This window comes from Grampus griseus (genome assembly GCF_964374135.1).
Source record: "Grampus griseus genome assembly, chromosome: 1".
Classification (NCBI taxonomy): Eukaryota; Metazoa; Chordata; class Mammalia; order Artiodactyla; family Delphinidae; genus Grampus; species Grampus griseus.
Window position 1 is genome coordinate 115,595,002 of NC_139017.1, and position 22,781 is coordinate 115,617,782.

A 22,781-nucleotide genomic window follows, 5' to 3' on the forward strand; every position below is an offset into this window, starting at 1 on the left:
CAATGTCCTAAATACTCATGCCCTTCCTGCCAGAAGGGCACCGTCACCTTCAACTCTGCCCAAACTACCTCCTTCTCTTCTATCAGCCAACTAGGGACCATGCCGTGGACTAAGCTGCTCAATATGTATCAATAAATGATTGTAATTACAGGTGGTGGAATGTGTATTATGAAATGAAAATTTCAGAACAAATGACATATACAGGTTTGATCTTGTCATAACTTTTCATAACTCCTCTCATACAAAAATGTACAAACCTGTGTATTTTTAAATTTGATAAAAGATTCATACAAATATAATTTGAAATCTTCCAAAATATTCTCCTAGAACTTTTGCTGCTTAAGAACCTTTGTAGAATTTAGAATTATAAATATATCCTGATACTTTCTCAGTTAATTGTTGACGTTTCTAACACAATAAGACAATGATGGTAGGAATTCCCTGGCTGTCCAGTGGTTAGAACTCGGCGCTTTCACTGACCTGAGCCCGGGTTCGATCCCTGGTCAGGGAACTAAGATCCCGTAAGCCGTGCAGCATGGCCAAAACAAAAACAAAAACAAAAGACAATGACTATGGAAGAAGTACTGGAGTTAGAGCCAGAAAACTTGGATGAGGTCATTTATTAGCTGTATGGTCCTGGGCAAGCCAGTTAACTTTTGTGAACTTCAGTTTTACATGTAAATTAGGCATAATAATACTTTTCTCATATTGTCAAATAAAATGGACAGTTCCTGCCTTCTGAACCTCTTTGCTACATCTGACACTCTCAGTCACTCCTTCATTCTTTTTTTTAAACCAAATTTATTTATTTATTTATTTATTTATTTATGTCTGTGTTGGGTCTTCATTGCTGCGCACAGGCTTTCCCTAGTTGTGGCGAGCGGGGGCTACTCTTCGTTGTGGTGCGCAGGCTTCTCACTGCGGTGGCTTCTCTTGTTGCGGAGCACGGGTTCTAGGTGAGCAGGCTTCAGTAGTTGTGGCTGGTGGGCTCAGCAGTTGTGGCTGGCGGGCTCAGCAGTTACGGCTCGCGGGCTCTACACCGCAGGCTCAGTAGTTGTGGCGCACATGAGTTGCTCCGTGGCATGTGGGATCTTCCCGGACCAGGGCTCAAACCCAGGTCCCCTGCATTGGCAGGCGGATTCTTAAGCATTGCACCACCAGGGAAGCACCATTCTATTTTTAAAATATTTATTTATCTTCTTTTGGCTGCGTCAGGTCTTAGTTGCGGTATGCGGGGTCTTCGTTGCAGCGTGCGGGATCTTTCGTTGCGATGCAGGCTCTTTGTTGTGGTGAACAGGTTTTTCTCTCTCTAGTTGTGGTGCGTGGGCTCCGGAGCGCATGGGCTCTGTAGTTTGTGGCACGTGGGCTCTCTCACTGAGGTGTGCAAGCTCAGTAGTTGTGGCATGCGGGCTTAGTTGCCCCGTGGCATGTGGGATCTTAGTTCCCCAACCAGGGGTCAGGGATCGAACCCACGTCCCCCTGCATTGGAAGGCGGATTCTTTACCACTGGACCACCAGGGAAGTCCCACTCCTTCATTCTTGAAATCCTTCTCATGAGCCTTCACTTGGCTCATGACACCATTTCTCTCCCTGTTCATGACTCTGACCATTCCTTCTCTGCTCCTCTGAGGGCTTCTTTGCCTCTCTACACTTCATCAGTGTTGTCTGCCCCCTCGTTTCAGTCTTTGCCCTTTTCTTCTGACTCTACACTTTTTCTTCAGTGAGTTAATACACTTTGGTCGTTTAAATTACCTCTCTGGTCTCATCTCTCTCCATCACCCATACTGAAATACTGGCACACCTGAGCCTTCACACAGCTAGCTCCCCCAGCTTGATGTTCTACTCATTCTCTTATTCTCTTAGCTAACTCCTACTCATCCTTTAGTTCTTAGATAAACTGTCACTTTTCTCCAGGAAGCCTTTCTTGCCTCCACGAGACTGGGTTAGGTGCTTTTCCTGTGTGTGTTTCTTTTCTTTTTTTTTTTTTTTTTTAACATCTTTATTGGGGTATAATTACTTTACAATGGTGTGTTAGTTTCTGCTTTATAACAAAGTGAATCAGTTATACATATACATATGTTCCCATATCTCTTCCCTCTTGCGTCTCCCTCCCTCCCACCCTCCCTACTGTGTGTGTTTCTGTAGCACCCCCATGCTTACCCTAACTGTGGCATTTACCACAATGTATGGTAATAAAGGACTTTCTTGACCACCTCCTCTACCAGAAAGTGAGCTTTCTGAGAGTAGAGACTGTATTTTATACACCACTGTATCCATAGTATTTAGCATGTGCTTGGTACATCGAAGACATATATAATAATTGTTTACTGAATAAGTAAATCCTGCCAACTTCAAGAGGAAGCACTTTATAAACAGTTAAGGATTGTTGGGATATAATGTATGACTCTATGATTATCATTATGCCGGACTATAATATAAATAGAACACACCGTTCATTACAAAAATATTTATTAAGCATCTATTATGTGCCAGGCATTCTGCCAGACATTGAGAAATGCAGCACTGAATAGACAGGTGCTCTCCCTATTCTCACGTTATTAACAGTCTCTTGGCCAAAACTCTGAACAAAAGCCTTGGAACAGGATTTTTAATGGTTCAGTCTGCCTTGCTATCTGTAGACACCGGTATGGTGCTAACATCAACCGTACTTGACACAGAATTGAAAACCAGCACACACCATACCCCAAACTTCCCATTAGATGCCTAAGGTCAATGACTTCCATTCTCAGTCTACATTCTGCAATACTCTTAATTCCACCCAGACTTTCATCTGTACATCTGGTAGACTTTATGCTCCTTTCCCACAATACAGAGGATTGGTTCCTTTCTAGTGCCTAGCTCCATGCTTGTTAAATAATAAATTATAATTTAAAATAAATCCCAAAAGCCATCATGGAAAGGTTTTCAATATCCATGTAGTAATCATCAAAACCAGGAACTCTAAAAGATTCCATTCCTCTGACTCAACTTTTATCCCCTTAATAAACTGTCAATACTACATTTTAAAATACGCTATCGAACACTTAACAAAAGATTTTCAAATTAATGTTTTGGAAACAGATTCTCAAATTCCAAATACCCATTCAATCTTTGATCATTTTATCAACTCCTCCCACTTTCATGCTTTTTACATACATTATTAGTCAACATTTCACCTACTAGTCTATAAACTCATGTGGAATTTGCTGCTTTATTTAGCACAGAGGTCCCAGGCCCTCCTTCAATTTCACATAATAATCCTTACTAGAAATACTCATATATATTTACTATTCATATGGATCATTATTTTGATTAATAAACTTACTTAATAAACTTTGATTAATAAAATAAACTTTGATTAATAAAAATGAGAAGCTATAAAATTCAAAGCATTCACTTTAATAGTTTTCTCTCCTTCAGAATGCTGATAAACATTTCTGAATTATTAAAACTTTTCAATAGGTACCAGAATCCAATGTGGTGAGTACATAAAGTTACCTCAGTTGCTATAGGAAAGCTTTTTTAATGCAGTCTCTTCAAAGTTCTTAACTGGTACATATTATCAGAATAATGATTTTTTTATACTTCTTTATTGGAGCATAATTACTTTACAATGTTGTGTTAGCTTCTGCTGTACAAGAGTGAATCAGCTATACATATACATATATCCCCTCCCTCTTGGACTTCCCTCCCACCCTCCCTACCCCATCCCTCTAGGTCATCACAAAGCACCAGCTGATGTCCCTGTGCTATGTGGCTGCTTCCCACTAGCTATCTATTTTACATTTGGTAGTGTATATATGTCAGTGCTACTCTCTCACTTCGTCCCAGCCTCCCCTTTCCCCACTGTGTCCTCAAGTCCGTTCTCTATGTCTGTGTCTTTATTCCTGCCCTGCCACTAGGTCCATCAGTACCATTTTTCTAGATACCATGTATATGTGTTAGCATACGGTATTTGTTTTTTTGACTTACTTCACTCTGTATGACAGACTCTAGGTCCATCCAACTCACTACAAATAACTCAATTTCCTTCCTTTTTATGGCTAATATTCCATTGTATATATGTGCCACATCTTCTTTATCCATTCATCTGTCGATGGATATTTAGGTTGCTTCCACGTCCTGGCTATTGTAAATAGTGCTGCAATGAACACTGTGGTACTTTTATCTTTTTGAATTATGGTTTTCTCAGGGTATATGCCCAGTAGTAGAATTGCTGGGTCATATGGTAATTCTTTTTTTAGTTTTTTAAGGAACCTCCATACTGTTCTCCATAGTGACTGTATCAATTTACATTCCCACCAGCAGTGCAGGAGGATTCCCTTTTCTCCACACCCTCTCCAGCATTTATTGTTTCTAGATTTTTTGATGATGGCCATTCTGACTGGTGTGAGGTGATACCTCATTGTAGTTTTGATTTGCATTTCTCTAATGATTAGTGATGCTGAGCATCTTTTCATGTGTTTGTTGGTGATCTGTATATCCTCTTTGGAGAAATGTCTATTAGGTCTTCTGCCCATTTTTGGATGAGGTTGTTTGTTTTTTTGATATTGAGCTACATGTATATTTTGGAGATTAATCCTTTGTCAGTTGCTTCATTTGCAAATCAGAATAATGATTTTAAGTACACATTACATATTAGTAAAATGAGGTTTTCTTTTTCTTTCTTTTTTTTTTTTCTTTTTTTTGCCTCACCACGTGGCATGGGGGATCTTAGCTCCCCAACACCAGGGATCGAAGCCGCAACCCTGCAGTGGAAGTGTGGAGTCTTAACCACTGGACTGCCAGGGAAGTCCCTAAAATGAGGTTTTAAAAGTTCCAGAGTAACTTCTAGCCATGATTCTTTTGATTTCTAATAAGGTAACAGCTTGCCATTCTTTCTACCTTCATCAACTCGGCTACTGCCTTCTCTACTGCTCTGTGCTCCTTAACTCTGGTCTATCACTCAGCTCTGAGGATATAAACTGCACAGTGCATCATGCACCAGAACCGAAATTCTTACCTGGGCTTGTTAGGCCCTTTTGCAGGTTCCCTTAGCCTCTCTGATTTACCTTGTCTTCTTCCATTCCTTCAACCTCCCACCTCGACAAATACATTCAATGCCTGTTTCCATCTCCAAGACAATTCTTAAGCCACTTCTTTCCCAATGAAGTATTTTCCCAAACTAACAATAAATAGAAATGGTGATTTTCTGCACTTCAACCTAAGCATGGATTTTTTTCCTTCAGTCTCTGACATCTCAAAATGTGTTTAGATTTTCTAGATATATTAGATTTTCTAGTTGCTAGATGTATCTGGCATAAATTTAAATATTTTATATTAAACATCTTAGATGTATCAGTCTAATCTATCTTCTTTAATTTTTTATTATTTCACACATATATAAAATTAGAGCAACTCATATCATAGACCCCCATACACCCACCACAAAGCTTCAACAATTATCGGCTTTTTCCATTGTCTTCAACAATGCAAAGTCTGTTTCTTACAGCCTGCCCAATGCCTATTTCAGCACAGCGCACAGCACTTTACAGACGCTTTAAGCCCTACTGCAATGGCACCCACCACATTCTAGGCACTGCACAGGACCTCCTCCTAGCCCTCAGAATTATGCCCAGGATCAAACCCCGTAACTCTCGCCTTTTATTCTCTCTTGGGAAGACTTTAAAGTAACCACTCAAAGAAAATTGGCAAGTTCTCATTTGGTGAAGTCATTAATGAAATGAAGTTACATATATCAATAAAATGTAAGAATTTTTTTCTAGGGGCAGGACAGGAATAAAGATGCAGATGTAGAGAATGGACTTGAGGACATGGGGAGGGGGAAGGGTAAGCTGGGACGAAGTGAGAGAGTGGCATGGACATATATACACTACCACATGTAAAACAGATAAGCTAGTGGGAAGCAGACGCATAGCACAGGGAGATCAGCTTGGTGCTCTGTGAGCACCTAGAGGGGTGGGATAGGGAGGGTTGGAGGGAGGGAGACGCAAGAGGGAGGGGATGTGGGGATATATGTATACGTACAGCTGATTCACTTTGTTATACAGCAGAAACTAACACACCATTGTAAAGCAATTATACTCCAATAAAGATGTTAAAAAAAAAAGTAAGAATTTTTTTAAAGTTACAGTACATTAGAAGAAAGACCTGGTGTCTCTATACTAATTAAGGAGAAGGGTGGAAAATAACAACTGAATCCCTATTATGTACCATATACTAGGTGGTTTGAATGTTATTTCTTAAAGTCAGAGGTGATGAGTATGATAGAACTAAGAATAAATGGGAAATGAAGAAATTTGCTAAAATGAATAAATATGTATTTATTAATTAATTCAAGAAACATTTATTAAACATCTTTCTACAATGTGCTAGACAGTATAAGGCACTACATATACAAAGATGAATATAGAATAAAATATGTCTTTTCATGGAGCTCATAGACCACATGGGATGAAAGATAATTACCAAGAAAGTATAAAAAGGCATAATGTCTGAGCCTATTATTTATTATTATTTTTTTTGCGGTACGCGGGCCTCTCACTGCCGCGGCCTCTCCTGTTGCGGAGCACAGGCTCCGGACGCGCAGGCCCAGCGGCCACAGCTCACGGGTCCAGCCGCTCCGCGGCACGCAGGTCCTCCCGGACCGGGTCACAAACCTGCGCCCCCCGCATCGGCAGGCGGACCCCCAACCACTGCGCCACCAGGGAAGTTCCCTGAGCCTATTACTGAGGAGCCCAGAAAGCTTTTGTTTATATAGATTATATCTATAGATATATAATGTATTGAACATAAAACAGAATTTCCAAATATATACTTATTAAGTCATTTGAAATAACAAGCCCATTATACATAAACACATTTTATGAAAAAAACTACTTTCCAAAATAAAAGTAATTAGAAAAGTGACATTGTTTTACATTTTTGCATATCTCTTTAATATCTGGCTTAATAAAAGACAAGTATATTCTCATATCTGTTTCTACATTCAAACTATCATGATACGTTGTTTTGACTGAAGTATATAAAGAAAACATGGCCTCATACAGATATGTTGTTAGAAAAGGAAGGACCTCATGGGTCCTTGAAGGGTCTTGGGGACTCCCAAGGATTCTAAAACCACATTTTGAGATTTCCTGAATTATAGGAAAGAACATTGTATCAAATCATGTCAGTTCTAATTCTAAAAATAAAGTAGTAGACTGAGCACTCCCTTACTGTATTTTAGAACACCAAATGAGGCTTAGTTTAACAACTTAATTCCTATACTCAGTAACATAAATGCCAAAGGATTTATATCTGGAATCTCACACACTTAATCTAGTATTAAGTAACTTTTCCTCTGTTTGGGCAGGCAGATGTAATGTCTTTAACCACCTTAAAGGGGCAGCAGCAACACAACAATTAGGCCTCACTGTACTTTTCTAAGTGTCTAAGATGTCAAGCAAGCCAGTTGAATTGTTATCAAGAATAAGACAAAACACTGACCAAAGGATAAGGCTGAACATGTGGTTCATCAACAAAAGCTTGGTCATAATAAAAGTATGATGAAGGGATTTCATAATGCCATTCCAGCATATTAAGCATTCAATGTCTTCTTAAATGAAGACAAGTACCCATCATAGGTTTCAGAGGGAATACTGCAATATTACTATAGCCTGTCCATGATTTATCAAGAATGCATTTTTTTTCAAACTTGACAGATTAGGTCTGTATTTACAAACACAGTATTTTTGTGAGGAGAATCTACTGTGTACCAGACATTATGCCTGGTGATGGTATACAAAATGTAGGTGACAGCCTTTGAAATCAATTAGCTTTGTTAGGAAAAAGAGATGGGACCACAATTATAAAACAAAGTAGTAAGTGCTATAACAGCAGGATATACTGGGCTACAGAAATATGGAAAAGTCATGGAAAGACTATGGTGGGTTAAGGAGGGGGCTGGGGTGAGGGCAGATGACACAGAGAGAGATGGTGACATTTGATTTAGACCCTGAAGGATAAGTAGGATTTCGCAATGTAGAAAAGTAACGGCATCCAGGCAAAAGAAGCAACACGAACAAAAACACCAAGGCCTGATAGCCCAGTACAAATTGGGGGAGCTATAAGTTGTCCAGAGAATCTATGGTAAAACTGGAGAGACAGACTGGGCACAGAATAGGAAGATTCCTAAATGCCATATTTAGAAACAGTTTAGACTTGATCCTATAGTCAATGGGGAGCCAGCGAAGGATTTTTTTAAAGTAGAAATGTGACTTAATAATATACGTATTCTAGAAAGAAAAAAGAAAGACGTAGTGTAGAAAACTGGAATAAAATGGGGAAAGACTACAGGGAGGACAAGTAGAATGATCTTGGCAACAGAAGATAAGGGCCTGAATTAAGATAGCAGCATTAGGAATGAAACGTTGGAAAAGACATTTTAGAAGTATAATTGACATGACATGGTGACCCATTCATTCATTTATTTAACAAGTGTTTATTAAGCTCCTACCACATACCAGGGACTATCCTAGGCTGTGGAGAGATGAAAGTGAACAAAAAGACAAAGTCCCTTCCTCCAGGGAAGGGGGTTGTACTGGGGGCATTACTGCAAAAATTTTAACCAATTAGATTTGGAGGGTAGAGGTGAGGAGAGGAATACTGTCAAGAATTAGTTCAGGCACTTCCCTTGTGGTCTGGTGTTAAGGAGTCCGCCTTACAGTGCAGGGGACACGGATCCGATCCCTGGTCAGGGAATCGAGATCCCACATGCTGTGGAGCAACTAAGCCTGCGCGCCACAACTCCTGAGCTCGTGTGCCTCAACTAGAGCCTGAGTGCCACAAACTACAGAGCCCATGTGCTCTGGAGCCCACACTGCAACCAGAGAGAGAAAACCCACACACCACAACTAGAGAGAAGCCCGTGAGCCGCAAGGAAGATCTGCGTGCCACAGCTGGGACCCGATGCAGCAAAATATATCAATAAATAATAAATCTTAAAAAAAAAAAAAGAATTAGTTCAAGTTTCTTAGTTTGAGTGAATGGGTGGACAGGGTTACCATTAAAAGCATGTTTAAGGGATAAAAAATTGAGTTCAGTTTTGAACAGGTTTTACTACCTGTCAGAATTACATTTGGGGTCTGGTTATACATGTACTAAGAACTATGGACTTTTAGAGCTCATTCGCTAAAGACCTTAAAGATCACTTAGTCCAACCCGTTCATTTACCATATGAAAAAATGGGAGGCTCAAAAAGATTCAGTGACCAATCCAAGGCTGCAAACTATTCAGCAGCAGAAGAAGGAACTAGACTCCAAGTTTCTTGACTTCTAGTCAACTACTCTTTCACTCCGTCATTCTCCATTTTTACCTAAAAGTACACGAAATATATATATATGAATTGTATATATGTATACATACACAGTATACTAATATTGGTATCAGCTGGCATAGCAATAAATGAGATAACCTTCAGAAAGTCTTTGAAAATGACTTAATGGCCTGATAAAATATGTTTCAAAAATAGTGTATACTTTTGAGCTGTTACGGTTTCCAGGTTGAATATTAAGGTATAAAGCTCAAGCTGTGAAACAATATGTAAGTCTCACAGAGGAATATAATAGTAAGTGTGACAGACGGTCTTAAAATACGCATGCTAATGTTCCTGTTCTAGAATTTCATCGGACTTATGTCTGACCTCTAAATTTTCTAAATTTAATTACTTTACTTGACTTTTTTTGATATGCAATTAAAGTATTTCAAGATAGCAAATAAGGCAGGAATCAAGAAAAGAATTTTAAATCATAGCTGGCTATCATTTACAATAACTATTTCATTGTGTTAATGTATTATCTCTTTTCTCAAGGAGAACAGAATTGTCAAGAAAGTGACAGCTTTAAATCTGCATTTCATTAAACTCAAGTAAATTCTTTGTCTCAGCTTTTAAGAAGGTTTTAGACAGAACGCTTACCTATACACTAGAAGTAAATGTTAAAACCTACCTCTTTACAGTCTTTGGAACAAACAAAATTATTTTGAGCTTCATAAAATGTGAGCCTAAATATTTTTTTTGATTTATTTTAATTTATTTATTATTTTTGCCTGTGTTGGGTCTTCATTGCTGCACGTATGCGCTTTCTCTAGTTGCGGCGAGTGGGGGTTACTCTTGGTTGCAGTGCGCAGGCTTCTCATTGCAGTGGCTTCTCTTGCTGCGGAGCACGGGCTCTAGAGCGCGTGGGTGGGCTTCAGTAGATGCGGCGCTTGGGCTCAGTAGTTGTGGCTCGTGTGCTCTAGAGTGCAGGCTCAGTAGTTGTGGCACATAGGCTTAGTTGCTCCACGGCATGTGGGATCTTCCCGGACCAGGGCTCGAACCCGTGTCCCCTGCATTGGCAGGCGGATTCTTAACCACTGCACAAGCAGGGAAGCCCCTAAATTTTTATCATTTTGCACTTGTACAAGAAATATAAACTTAAATATTATGTAACCTTATTACATTTAATGAAGGTTGTAACCTTATACTCTAAAACTTATATTACAAAACATCATGAACCTCATCACAGCTCAAAAATATGAAACTAGATCTTATTTTACCTATTTAAAATAGTGAGTTTTTTTCTCCTACCAATATATAATTCCTCACTTATAACCAAGAATCTTATTTTCAACCTGTCTTGACATGCTTCTGTATTAATATATAATACTTTGCACTCATATGACTGTGTGTAAAGTTTTCAAAAGAGCATTCACCATACTATGAGTCCCTGAAAGGTAAGCACTGTGCTCTAGTTGGTTCTTTATCTTTTGCGTCTCATATAACAACTAGGACACAGTACAAACTCGATTCATATTTGAGCTAGTGAACAAATAACAAAGAGGAGGAAAACTGTCTGACCCAAAATCAGCCCAAATGAAACTTATGAATGATATCTCTAAAAGGAGGGCTGATGATGAGGTTGCACGAATGAATGAACAAATGAACAAACAAATAAATAAAATTATAGAAAGTAAAATAAAATGGAGTGAGTTTACTTATTAACCTAGATATCATGAAAAACCAGAAATTGGGCTTTCAGGATGTTGGCTTCCCAAGCAATTTCTGGAGGAGACTGGGCCTCCTCATCCCCTCTTCAAGTGGAAGATGGCCTTTCAATGAAGGACACAGCTGGGAATGGGAAGACCCAGGCCACTGGCCCCAAACAAGTGGGTGGGACAGTGAGGTGGAAGAATAGTAGTTAACTCCACCTGATGACCAATGTCTAAGGTTGCAAAAACTCTCCTAAACACTTAAGATGGGGAAGGAGTAGGATTATTTAAGAGTTCCTAGGAAAGATTTCTTTCCCAGAGATATCTCCCCTATGCTTTCTAAAGTCCCACCAGTTAAAATATTTTTAGTTCTCAATACATGGTTCCTTTCAGCTCAATGGACACTAGCAATTAGTGTCAATGAAAGTTAACCTCTCCTTCCCATTCCCATGATCAGATTATTTAAGAGAAGGATTGCTAACCAAAATATACCTTCAACATTTAACGTCCAGGTTCCTAATGCCAAGTCCAGCAGACTGCCCATCATATCATGGCTTCAGACTTGCCCTAATATTGATACTTAGATCAGGGGCCTGCATATTCAAGTGTCTATAGTCAGGTAATGTAAGTTCATGTTATGTAGTATAATTGACAGGTAATATAAATGAGTGATGACTAACTGTCAAACAGTAAGGGATGGTGGAGACTATGTCAAAAGAAGAGTGTGTACCCTATCTGAGGAGGGAGCCACTACTTAGTTCCAGAATATTCTTGCTATGCAGAAATGTGGACCCAGTTTTGCCAAGATCTTCCAATTTTTCAAGAGAGGCTGAAAATCCATATTTTAATATAAAATGTACTATTTTTAAGCATGTCTATGGCTGAAAGTGGCTTTTTGGCTCCCAGTTTGTGGCCCTTGATCTAAATGAACAAGCATCATTGAGAAAATGCAAAGAGACAAAGGGGAGGCCTATTTTGGCCAGAAAGAGGGAGGCAGAATCAAAGGGGAGAAAAGGGGAGGAAAGAGGCACAGAAAGGAAGGTGGAAGTCAAATTTCACCAACCTCAAAACCTGGCCTAGGGAACCCAAACTATCTGTCTTCTAATCTGAGAACAAAAAGGAGGAGATGAAGAAAGAAAAAAAAAAAAAAAAGAGGGGAAGGGAGAAAAAGAACCAACTCTTGAACACTTACTAGATGGCAGATGCTGTATCAGATGCTTTCACATATGCACTTTCACTGAGATATGGCAATGAGAGAAAAAACATCCTATGCATGGGGAAAAGAGGGAACTATATCAAAATACTAACCATTTATGTGTCAGATGATGAGAGCCCCCTTTCCAGTTCCCCACAATTTTAAACCATAAATATAATATGGTTATATTAACTTTATAATAAAAAACAAAGTTGATTGAAAGTTAAATAAATAAGTTGGATTTCTGGGTAAAAATCCACCCATCCTAGAGTGTAGAAAGTATACTACCATTAAGTCAAGCCAAACTATGCACTGAGCATTTAAATAGAAAAAGAAAATATAACAACTCTAAGTGTATATAGATATGTAATCTTGCAATTATAAAACCAGAAGAAAGAGAACATGAAAGAAACTATACAGGTGATCTCGACCACAGACAGATTAAATAAGAACAGAGATATGTGAAATTGTTAAGAATGCTGTAGGTCATTCTCCTTCTTAATTATAAAGTTGACTACTAAGATGTTTTGTGTGTGTGGCCTACAAACATACAATGTACTAAGTCCTCTCTTCTATAAAATCTTTCAGACATCTGCCCATCTGTTACATACTTTTCTACATTTACTACATTGTTTTCTTTCTTTTAGGCATGTATTTTTAGTTAAACAATACTTTTATTTGCCTTTAGGGTGTTTCAAAGGTAACAGTAGGTTTTCTTTTTTTTCCTAAATGAAGTAGTATCTCATTTCAGGCCACTTGGGTTCTAAGCAATCTAAATTCCCAATTAATCTCTTCCAAATATACATATCCAGTTTTCATTCTGTTCACAAATGAAACCCTAACCCAAATACCTCAAATGTAATTTCAGGGGAACAATACTGTTCAAAAACCTAGATAATGCATTCCTTCGCTGATGCTAAATATAGTCATCTCAAGATGACATACATTTTGACAATGATCAGTCTTACATATCAAATTTTCAAAAATAGCACAGATTCCATTTTCAATGAGTAGGAAAAATTGCTATTCACTACATTTCAGCTTAAAATGGATTTAAAAGTGTGACTCTTTCATGAAAATGGAAATTACATCAATACTGTATCAACGTAAATTGGATTTAAAAGAATTTTGTTGTGGTTTTTGCTTAGGGCTCTTTAAGGGAGTCGTGGCAGACAAAATACAGAATTGCCCACATTTTTCTTTCAAGTATTCCTATCCAGAATATAAAATATCTTCAAAAACAGGGGGCTAATAGCTGTGAGAAGGAATCTGACTTAACTACATTAAGTAACCAAAGTTCATTTATACTAAATATACCTCCTCAAAAAAAACCCTGTCCCTCAATTTGGTTGATAATGCACTTTTCCACCCTACCGGGCTTCAAAACTCAAAAGAATTTCAGAGACTTACGTGTATTCTGAGTTTTCTTATGGCAACAATTTAACCTGTAAAAGGATTGGCGGAGAATAATGTGGTTCACTCAATGACGGGTGACTAAGATGGTATAAATACCTAAGTTTATATAATCATGCTACCCAACACATAGTTATGTTGTGACTCGAAGGCCAATGGGCCCATACATGAATTCATTAACAAAATTAAGCTGGTGAATGATGCTCCTGTTGCTTTGCTCATGGAACTAATTTCTTTCTTATTATGGCTTAACTTCTTTTCTTTACCTGCCTCCAGCCCAAGGACAGACATTTTGTTAGGGCATATCCTTATGCTATTTTTATCTTGTTCTCATTCTATCCTCCCTCTCTGTCTCTCTCTCCCACTTTCTCTTCACCCCACCCCCCCTTCCAACCTCTTCGTTCGCATTATGGACCTTAAATTAAATAAATATGAAATGAAGATCTTGAAGCCATTGCGATAATCAACTAACCTCTCAACTAGGTTATTTTCTTTATAAACGCCATTAATAATAATTTTTTAGCATTTGTAGAGCTTTGCAGAGTTTACAAACAGTTGGAATGGCTCGGCGTTTTCAAAAAGCATACAGAGAAGGGAGGTCTCGAGAGGTGACTACATCATTCACTCCAACTTCCAGCTCTAGTTGCATAACTCCCAACATCCGACATAGGTTAGAATCACTAAAAACTAGTCTGGAGGGAGGGGGCAGATGATGGGCTGTTAAATCACATTTCAGTCCCCAGCCTCCACAGGGACCGATCAGGAATGACTGCTCTTAAAAACAACAGGCACTGCCGGCGGAGACGGAGACCGCGCCGGGGGCACGTGGTGGGGGACGACACGGCACTTTACCTGCCGGGACCCCTGGGACAGAGCAAGGGGACCGGCACCCGCTCCACCGCCGTAGGGCTCACTACCTGCAGGACCGAGAAAGCTCCCGAAACTGCACAGACAGGGCGCAAGCCGAGCTGAAGCTGCGGAGCCGGGCAAGGAAGTCGTGGCCGGGAGCCCGAGGCCGGTGACCACGGAGGGACAGCCAGGCCGATCCCGGTCCGCCCTCCGCCAAGCCCGCGGAAGCGGCTCCGAGGGCCGTTTCGCTCGCGCCGGCGGACCAGCGCGTCGCCACAGCTGGATGGAGCCGGGCCAGGAGCCGGGGCGCGCGTCCCCGCCGCCCCGGGGGAGCCAACGGCTCCGTCTCGGCCGCCCCCTCCCCATGTCCCCCCGACTCCTCTCACCCGCCTCGAGCTGGCGACACGCGAAGGTCCGGGGTGCGCGCTGGCAGGCTCTGGGCGCCGGGGTGTGGTCAGGGGTCCTGGCGCTCCGGCCGCCGCCGCTCCAGCCGCTACGAGCCCTCTGGCCGCCGCCGGCTCCAGCAGCAAGTTTCCATAAAAGTCCTGGTGTGCAGCCTGTTCCCGCATTCCAGGCGGGCCCAACGCCGGCTGCAGCTGTTCCAAAACACGAGGCCAGTTCCCCCAACCCCCCGCCTCCGCCGTGTGGCCCGGAGAGGGGTGGAGAGTCCAGGAGGAAGGCGGGCGAGGGGGGCGGTGGCTGCCAACTTTCCGCCGGGACCTGCGGGTCGCCCGGCTCTGGGTCCCTGCGCTGACCCCCTCCCCGCGGGTCCCCCTCCACCTCGCGGCGGGGTCCGGGGAAGGCAGGCTGCCTCCCTTGTGGGAAACGGGTGCTACCGGAATGGGGTTCAGAAACAGGCGGCGGCTGCCTCCCCGCGACCCGCAGCCGCTTTGCGCTGGGCCCGCTTCTCAGCTGCCCTACCGGTCCTGGTGTCTAAGGATCCGAAGCACTGCCTTATCTTCTTCATCCAGAGCGTCGACCCTTGGCCAACCTTCCTTTTACTGTTGAGAGCACTGGGCAGCAGACCGGGGACCACTTCATTTGTCTGTTGCTCTCCTTTTCTTGGTTCTGGTCTTCAACTCCAAAGAGAATGGCTGATAGAGAAAAGTGGAAGAAAGAGGGGTGAGCGGGAGGGGAGGAGGAGGCATAAAAATAAATAATATTTATATAATCTTCCAATTTTCCTTAATTGAAGGCAAATCATCTCTGGTCTTTCTAAACCTACATTAATGCATCTTGCGAATATTAGCACCACAGAACTTTTCAATCTGGACCACCAGACTGCCAATTAAATCCATCAGACAACCTACATTAAAACCTGAAATACTAATCCAGCGGTGACATTTTCCTGGTTGGGAGACCTTCAGTTCTGCACTGCATGCATAAAATGAATATAAATTTAATGAATGAGTGAATGAATTAACAAAATCGAACTAGCATCCACACAGATAAGCCAGAGAAACTATCCACACAGATAAGCCAGGGACAACTACCTCCAATTTCCAGCCCTGGGCACAGTGGTGCTCAGGTTATATTTTCAGGGATTCTGAAAAGGCCTTCTCGTCTTAACTAAAACTTTCCTTCTCCATCCCATCCCCGTACACTATTTACTCGGGATGGAAATTCTTTTAAGAGGTATAAACCATTCATTCTTCAATTAGAGAAAAGTTCTAGATTGGTAATTAAGACAGCTATTTAAACTTACTCTAATACAGGTTAGCGTGGCCTGGATGATCTAGCTTGTTCCCTTGCACCCGTCAATACCATCACCCTAACCTTCTTCAGTTCATGGAATTTTCCGTGGTCATTCTGGCTGCAGGGCCTTTGCATAAGCTGTTCCCTCTGCATGAAATTCTTTCCCTGGACTCTTCACCTACCTAACTTCAACATATGCTTTTGCTGTCTGCTTATATGTTGCTCTCTCAGAGAAGCCTTCCTTTTACCCCAATCTTTATCAGTCCCCCCATTATAAATTCTCACTCCACCCTTTTCTTTCTTACACTTACCAATTTATAATTAACACATTTATATTTATGACTTAAAGGAGTAGAAACTTAACTGATCCACTCAGATTCACCAGATACAATAAAGCTCTTCATTCTTCCTATAAACTCTGCTAGCTACCCACAGCATGCAAGGCCTACCTCTTCTCCCCTCAATTCATCATTCATTCATTCAACAAATATTCAGTTCTAGATACTTAGGATACAGCAGTCACAAAACAAATAAAAAGCCCTGCCATCATGGGACATACATTTTAGTGGAAGAGGGCAGCCGGTAAGCAAATAAACAACTAGGTGATATGCATTAGAGATAAACCAGAGCAGAAAAGTAGGGAATGATGGGAACGGAGTGGGAGAAAAATGGTCCAGAAGGAGGTGCAAAAGCCCCAGGAAGGATCCTATCTGACATGTTCTAGGAAGAGCAAGAAGGCTTCTGTGGGTGAAGCTGAGTAGGCAAAGGGTGAAATAATACTGAGTGGAGTGGGGCAGGAGACAGACTGTGAGAAACCTTTTTTACATTGTAAGGACTTTGGCTTTTACTCGAGTAAGATGGGTGGCCACCGGTGGATTGTGAACAAAGCAGTGACATGATCTGACATATTTTTAACATGTTCACTCTGGCCAATGTGCTGCAAACACACTAAATGAAGCAGGGAGACCAATTAGGAGGCTTCCAAAATAATCAGGATGAAAGGTAATGGGAGTTTGGACCAAGATGATAGTTCTGTAGGTAGTGAGAAATGCTTGGCGTATTTTTTTTCTTGGTACTTTTTAAAAAGTGGAACTGGTGTATAGGAATGCCAGAGAGTTCTGTGCATTAACTTTGTATCCTGCTACTTTACCAAATTCACTGATTAGCTCTAATAGTTTTCTGGTAGCATCTTTAGGATTCTCTATGTATAGCATCATGTCATCTGCAAACACTGAAAGCTTTACTTCTTCTTTTCCGATTTGGATTCCTTTTATTTCTTTTTCTTCTCTGATTGCTGTGGCTAAAACTTCCAAAACTATGTTCAATAAGAGTGGTGAGAGTGGGCAACCTTGTCTTCTTCCTGATCTTAGTGGAAATGGTTTCAGTTTTTCACCATTGAGGACGATGTTGGCGGTGGGTTTGTCATATATGGCCTTTATTATGTTGAGGAAAGTTCCCTCTATGCCTACTTTCTGCAGGTTTTATTTATTTATTTATTTTTCAGTACACGGGCCTCTCACTGCCATAACCTCTCCCACTGTGGAGCACAGGTTCCGGACGGCAGGCTCAGCGGCCATGGCTCACGGGCCCAGCCGCTCTGCAGCATGCAGGATCCTCCCGGACCGGGGCATGAACCTGTGTCCCCCCTGCATCGGCAGGCGGACCCTCAACCACCAGGGAAGCCCTCTGTAGGGTTTTTATCTTAAATGGGTGTTGAATTTTGTCAAAAGCTTTCTCTGCATCTATTGAGATGATCATATAGTTTTTCTCCTTCAATTTGTTAATATGGTGTATCACATTGATTGATTTGCGTATATTGAAGAATCCTTGCATTCCTGGAATAAACCCCATTTGATCATGGTGTATGATCCTTTCAATGTGCTGTTGGATTCTGTTTGCTAGTATTTTGTTGAGGAGTTTTGCATCTATGTTCATCAGTGACATTGGCCTGTAGTTTTCTTTCTTTGTGACATCTTTGTCTGGTTTTGGTATCAGGGTGATGGTGGCCTTGTAGAATGAGTTTGGGAGTGTTCCTCCCTCTGCTATATTTTGGAAGAGTTTGAGAAGGATAGGTGTTAGCTCTTCTGTAAATGTTTTATAGAATTCGCCTGTGAAGCCATCTGGTTTTGTTTGCTGGAAGAGTTTTAATCACAGTTTCAATTTCAGTGCTTGTGATTGGTCTGTTCATATTTTCTATTTCTTCCTGGTTCAGTCTCGGCAAGTTGTGCATTTCTAAGAATTTGTTCATTTCTTCCAGGTTGTCCATTTTATTGCCATAGAGCTGCTTGTAGTAATCTCTCATGGCATTCTTATACACTAGTGATGAAAAATCTGAAAGTGAAATTAAAAAAACACTCCCATTTACCACTGCAACAAAAAGAATAAAATATCTGGGAATAAACCTATCTAAGGAGACAAAAGACCGGTATGCAGAAAATTGTATGACACTGATGAAAGAAATTATAAAGATGACACAAATAGATGGAGAGATATTACCATGTTCTTGGATTGGAAGAATCAACATTGTGAAAATGACTCTACTACCCAAAGCAATCTACAGATTCAATGCAATCCCTATCAAACTACCTTTGGCATTTTTCACAGAACTAGAACAAAAAATTTCACAATTTGTATGGAAACACAAAGGACCCCGAATAGCCAAAGCAATGTTGAGAACGAAAAATGGAGCTGGAGGAATCAGGCTCCCTGACTTCAGACTATACTACAAAGCTACAGTAATCAAGACAGTATGGTACTGGCACAAAAACCGAAATATAGATCAATGGAACAAGATAGAAAGTTCAGAGATAAACCCACGCACATATGGTCACCTTATCTTTGATAAAGGAGGCAAGAATATACAGTGGGGAAAAGACAGCCTCTTCAATAAGTGGTGCGGGGAAAACTGGACAGGTACATGTAAAAGTATGAAATTAGAACACTCCCTAACACCATACACAAAAATAAACTCAAAATGGATTAAAGACCTCAATGTAAGGCCAGACACTATCAAACTCTTAGAGGAAAACATAGGCAGAACACTCTATGACACAAATCACAGCAAAATCATAGTAAGATCCTTTTTGACCCACCTCCTAGAGAAATGGAAATAAAAACAAAAATAAACAAATGGGACCTAATGAAACTTCAAAGCTTTTGCACAGCAAAGGAAACCATAAAGAAGACCAAAAGACAACCCTCAGAATGGGAGAAAATATTTGCAAATGAAGCAACTGACAAAGGATTAATCTCCAAAATTTACAAGCAGCTCATGCAGCTCAATAACAAAAAAACAAACAACCCAATCCAAAAATGGGCAGAAGACCTAAATAGACATTTCTCCAAAGAAGATATACAGATTGCCAACAAACACATGAAAGAATGCTCAACATCATTAATCATTAGAGAAATGCAAATCAAAACTACAATGAGATATCATCTCACACCGGTCTGAATGGCCGTCATCAAAAAATCTACAAACAATAAATGCTGGAGAGGGTGTGGAGAAAAGGGAACCCTCTTGCACTGCTGGTGGGAATGTAAATTGATACAGCCACTATGGAAACAGTATGGAGGTTCCTTAAAAAACTAAAAATAGAACTACCATACAACCCAGCAATCCCACTACTGGGCATATACCCTGAGAAAACCATAATTCTAAAAGAGTCATGTACCAAAATGTTCATTGCAGCTCTATTTACAACAGCCAGGACATGGAAGCAACCTAAGTGTCCACCAACAGATGAATGGATAAAGAAGATGTGGCACATATATACAATGGAGTATTACTCAGCCATAAAAAGAAATGAAATTGAGTTATTTGTAGTGAGGTGGATGGACCTAGAGTCTGTCATAGAGTGAAGTAAGAAAGAGCAAAACAAATACCGTATGCTAACACATATACACGGAATCTAAGAAAAAAAAAAAGTCATGAAGAACCTAGGGGTAAGACAGGAATAAAGACACAGACCTACTAGAGAATGGACTTGAGGATATGGGGAGGGGGAAGGGTAAGCTGTGACAAAGTGAGAGAGTGGCATGGACATATATACACTACCAAACATAAAATAGATAGCTAGTGGGAAGCAGCCGCATAGCACAGGGAGATCAGCTTGGTGATTTGTGACCACCTAGAGGGGTGGGATAGGCAGGGTGGGAGGGAGGGAGACGAAGAGAGAAGAGATATGGGAACATATGTATATGTATAACTGATTCACTTTGTTATAAAGCAGAAACTAACACACCATTGTAAAGCAATTATACTCCAATAAAGATGTTAAAAAAAAAAAGTGGAACTGGTAGGATTTTGGTAACAGATTCAGTGTGAGATGTGAGGAAAAGAAGTTTTGGGCCTGAGGAACTGGAAAAATGTTTTCATTTACTGGGATGAGAAAGATGGGGAGGAGGTTTAGGCTGGTGTGGTCAGGAGATCCGTTTTGGACATGCTAAGTTTGAGAAGACTATTAGAAATCCAAGATTTGTCTATCTGTGTAAACATTCCTTGTATATTTATCATGAATCGATTAGATTTGTTCTCACTCTTGATTACATCAGTTGCATGTTACTGAAATTACACAAACATTATAAAAAGGAAGAAATACCAAAGCAAAAATAAACAGTTAATAGTTTTTATAAAAGCTAAGTCGAATGCTTTGAAGACGTAATAAAAGCAAATAGCTTATAAACATTACCATCAAGCTAGCTGTGGGGAAGACAAATGTAAGATTGGGTAGAAAATTATGAAAACCTAGGGGGATTTGGGACTCATTGCTTTTCATGTAACTTTTTCTCCTTTAAATAAGGGAAACTGGAAAACCCAGATGATGATTTTGAGGTATAGTTTCTACAACAAAGACATCTCAGAATACCCAGTAGATCCATACTCCCAGTAAAGGCCTTCACCCTCCCTCAAAAGATTGGTCCAAGAATGTGCACATATTCATTTAAAATTAAAATGTCTACATTATCTATATACAATTTATTATGATTCCCTGGTGTGATATTCAGTCACCAAAATAACCCCAAATGATCCCGCCTCCTAGTCTTTCCACCCTTGTGTAATCTCCTCCCACACTGTGTCAGGGTTGGTCTGTGTGACTAATAGAATATGGCACAAGTGATGGTACGTCCTGTTCAAGTCTAGGTTATAAAAGATACTGTGTCTTTTGCCTTGATATCTCTTGGATTACTCACTCTGGGGAAAGCCAGCTGCTGTATTTTAAAGATACTCAGGCAGCTCTGTTAAGAGGCCCACGTGGCAAGGACCTAAAGCCCCCTGACAACAGCCATGCGAGTGAGCAAATCTTGGAAGCAAATCTTCCAGCCCTAGTCAAACCTTCAGATGACTGCAGTCTCAGGACAGACCCTAAAACCCTGGACCACTAGAACCAGCCGTTCCTAAATTCCCAACCCTCAGAAACTATGGGAGATAATGTTCGTTGTTTAAAGCTGCTAAATTTGGGGATATTTTTTTATGCAGCAATAGATAACAAATGTACCCGCTTTAACCTACTTTTAAAAAAATTATCCATCTGCTACCACATTAAGCACTCAGTCCTTTTTAAAGTCCCTGGGCCTAATTCTCTCACAGTGTTATTAAATAAAAGAATTAGCAAAATTCTAGAAGTCACATATTTCAGGTGCTTTCAAATGTCGAAGTTCTTCTCTATATTTAAGTATTATGGTATTATTTCAGATAGCAAATTACAAAAGTTCTGTAATTTCCTATATATAAGTATACTTTGTGAAAGCCTTTTGTGACACACATAAGAGACAGTTAAAAGCAAAACGCTGAGGTGGTATCTGATATACCAGTTGCCTTGCTGAGGCTTTTAAGTACAGAATAAAAAGCACCATAGAAGGAAGGTTTCCTTTTTTTTTTTTTTCCCTGTACTGGAATTCAGTCCTTTCCTGCCCAAACGATAAAGGTTATTAGGGGTTTTTCACTGTTCAAAGGTAGAAAAAAAACAAAAAAAGAACCTCATCAGACAAAAGAGCTGAGCAGCCTGATCAAAGATGTCAGTAGCATGAGGAGAGAAAGAGATTAAAGGAGAAGTGGCAGGTTAAAGTATTACAGAATACAGAGTGTAGGAAGAAACACTACATAAAAAATAGAAGTCAAAAGAAAGAACAGTAGGAAAGACAGCTGGATAAACCAAGTGAGTTTATAACGATTTCCAGCAAAGCCCTAAAAAGAGTGTAACAATAGGACACTGAGACTCTTGTAGAGGAGTATTTTAGACAAACATAAAAATTCGGAGTGACATGTTTAAAGGGCAAAATATTAAGTTCATGTAGCAGGGTCAACGAGGACGGCATGAGACAACAGGAGGATGGCAGATGACAAAGAAAACAGAAGATGAGACTGAGACATGGATCAGGTTTCCCATTCCATCTCCAACCCTATATCCTTGCTAGGAAAAAATTTCACCCATATTTGTATGGTTCGTTTATTAAGTAATATACTTAAGTTTATGTTTAGTTTAACAGTCTAAAAGTATAACTATACACATTTATCTATACTGTACAGGTTTATTCTAAAATAAACCTCTTCATTAAAAAGTCCCAAATCGAGAATACTGTTTTTATAACGAGGTAAACCCTTCTCACCATCCGGCGTCTT

At 40.3% G+C, this 22,781-nt stretch overlaps 1 protein-coding gene across 5 annotated transcripts in view; it reads right to left on the bottom strand.

The window, feature by feature from the left end:
* Positions 1-14,987, bottom strand: part of NEXN (nexilin F-actin binding protein) — a 58,316-nt gene extending 43,329 nt beyond the window's left edge. For 2 of the 5 annotated variants that reach the window (XM_082680181.1, XM_082680180.1), the window contains exon 1: positions 14,851-14,987. The gene's annotated coding sequence lies outside the window, so the exon portion shown is untranslated. Of the gene's footprint in view, positions 1-14,532; positions 14,672-14,850 lie in introns of those variants that run through there. The other 3 variants (XM_082680179.1, XM_082680183.1, XM_082680182.1) reach the window with 3 other exon arrangements.
* Positions 14,988-22,781: the final 7,794 nt, after the last annotated feature.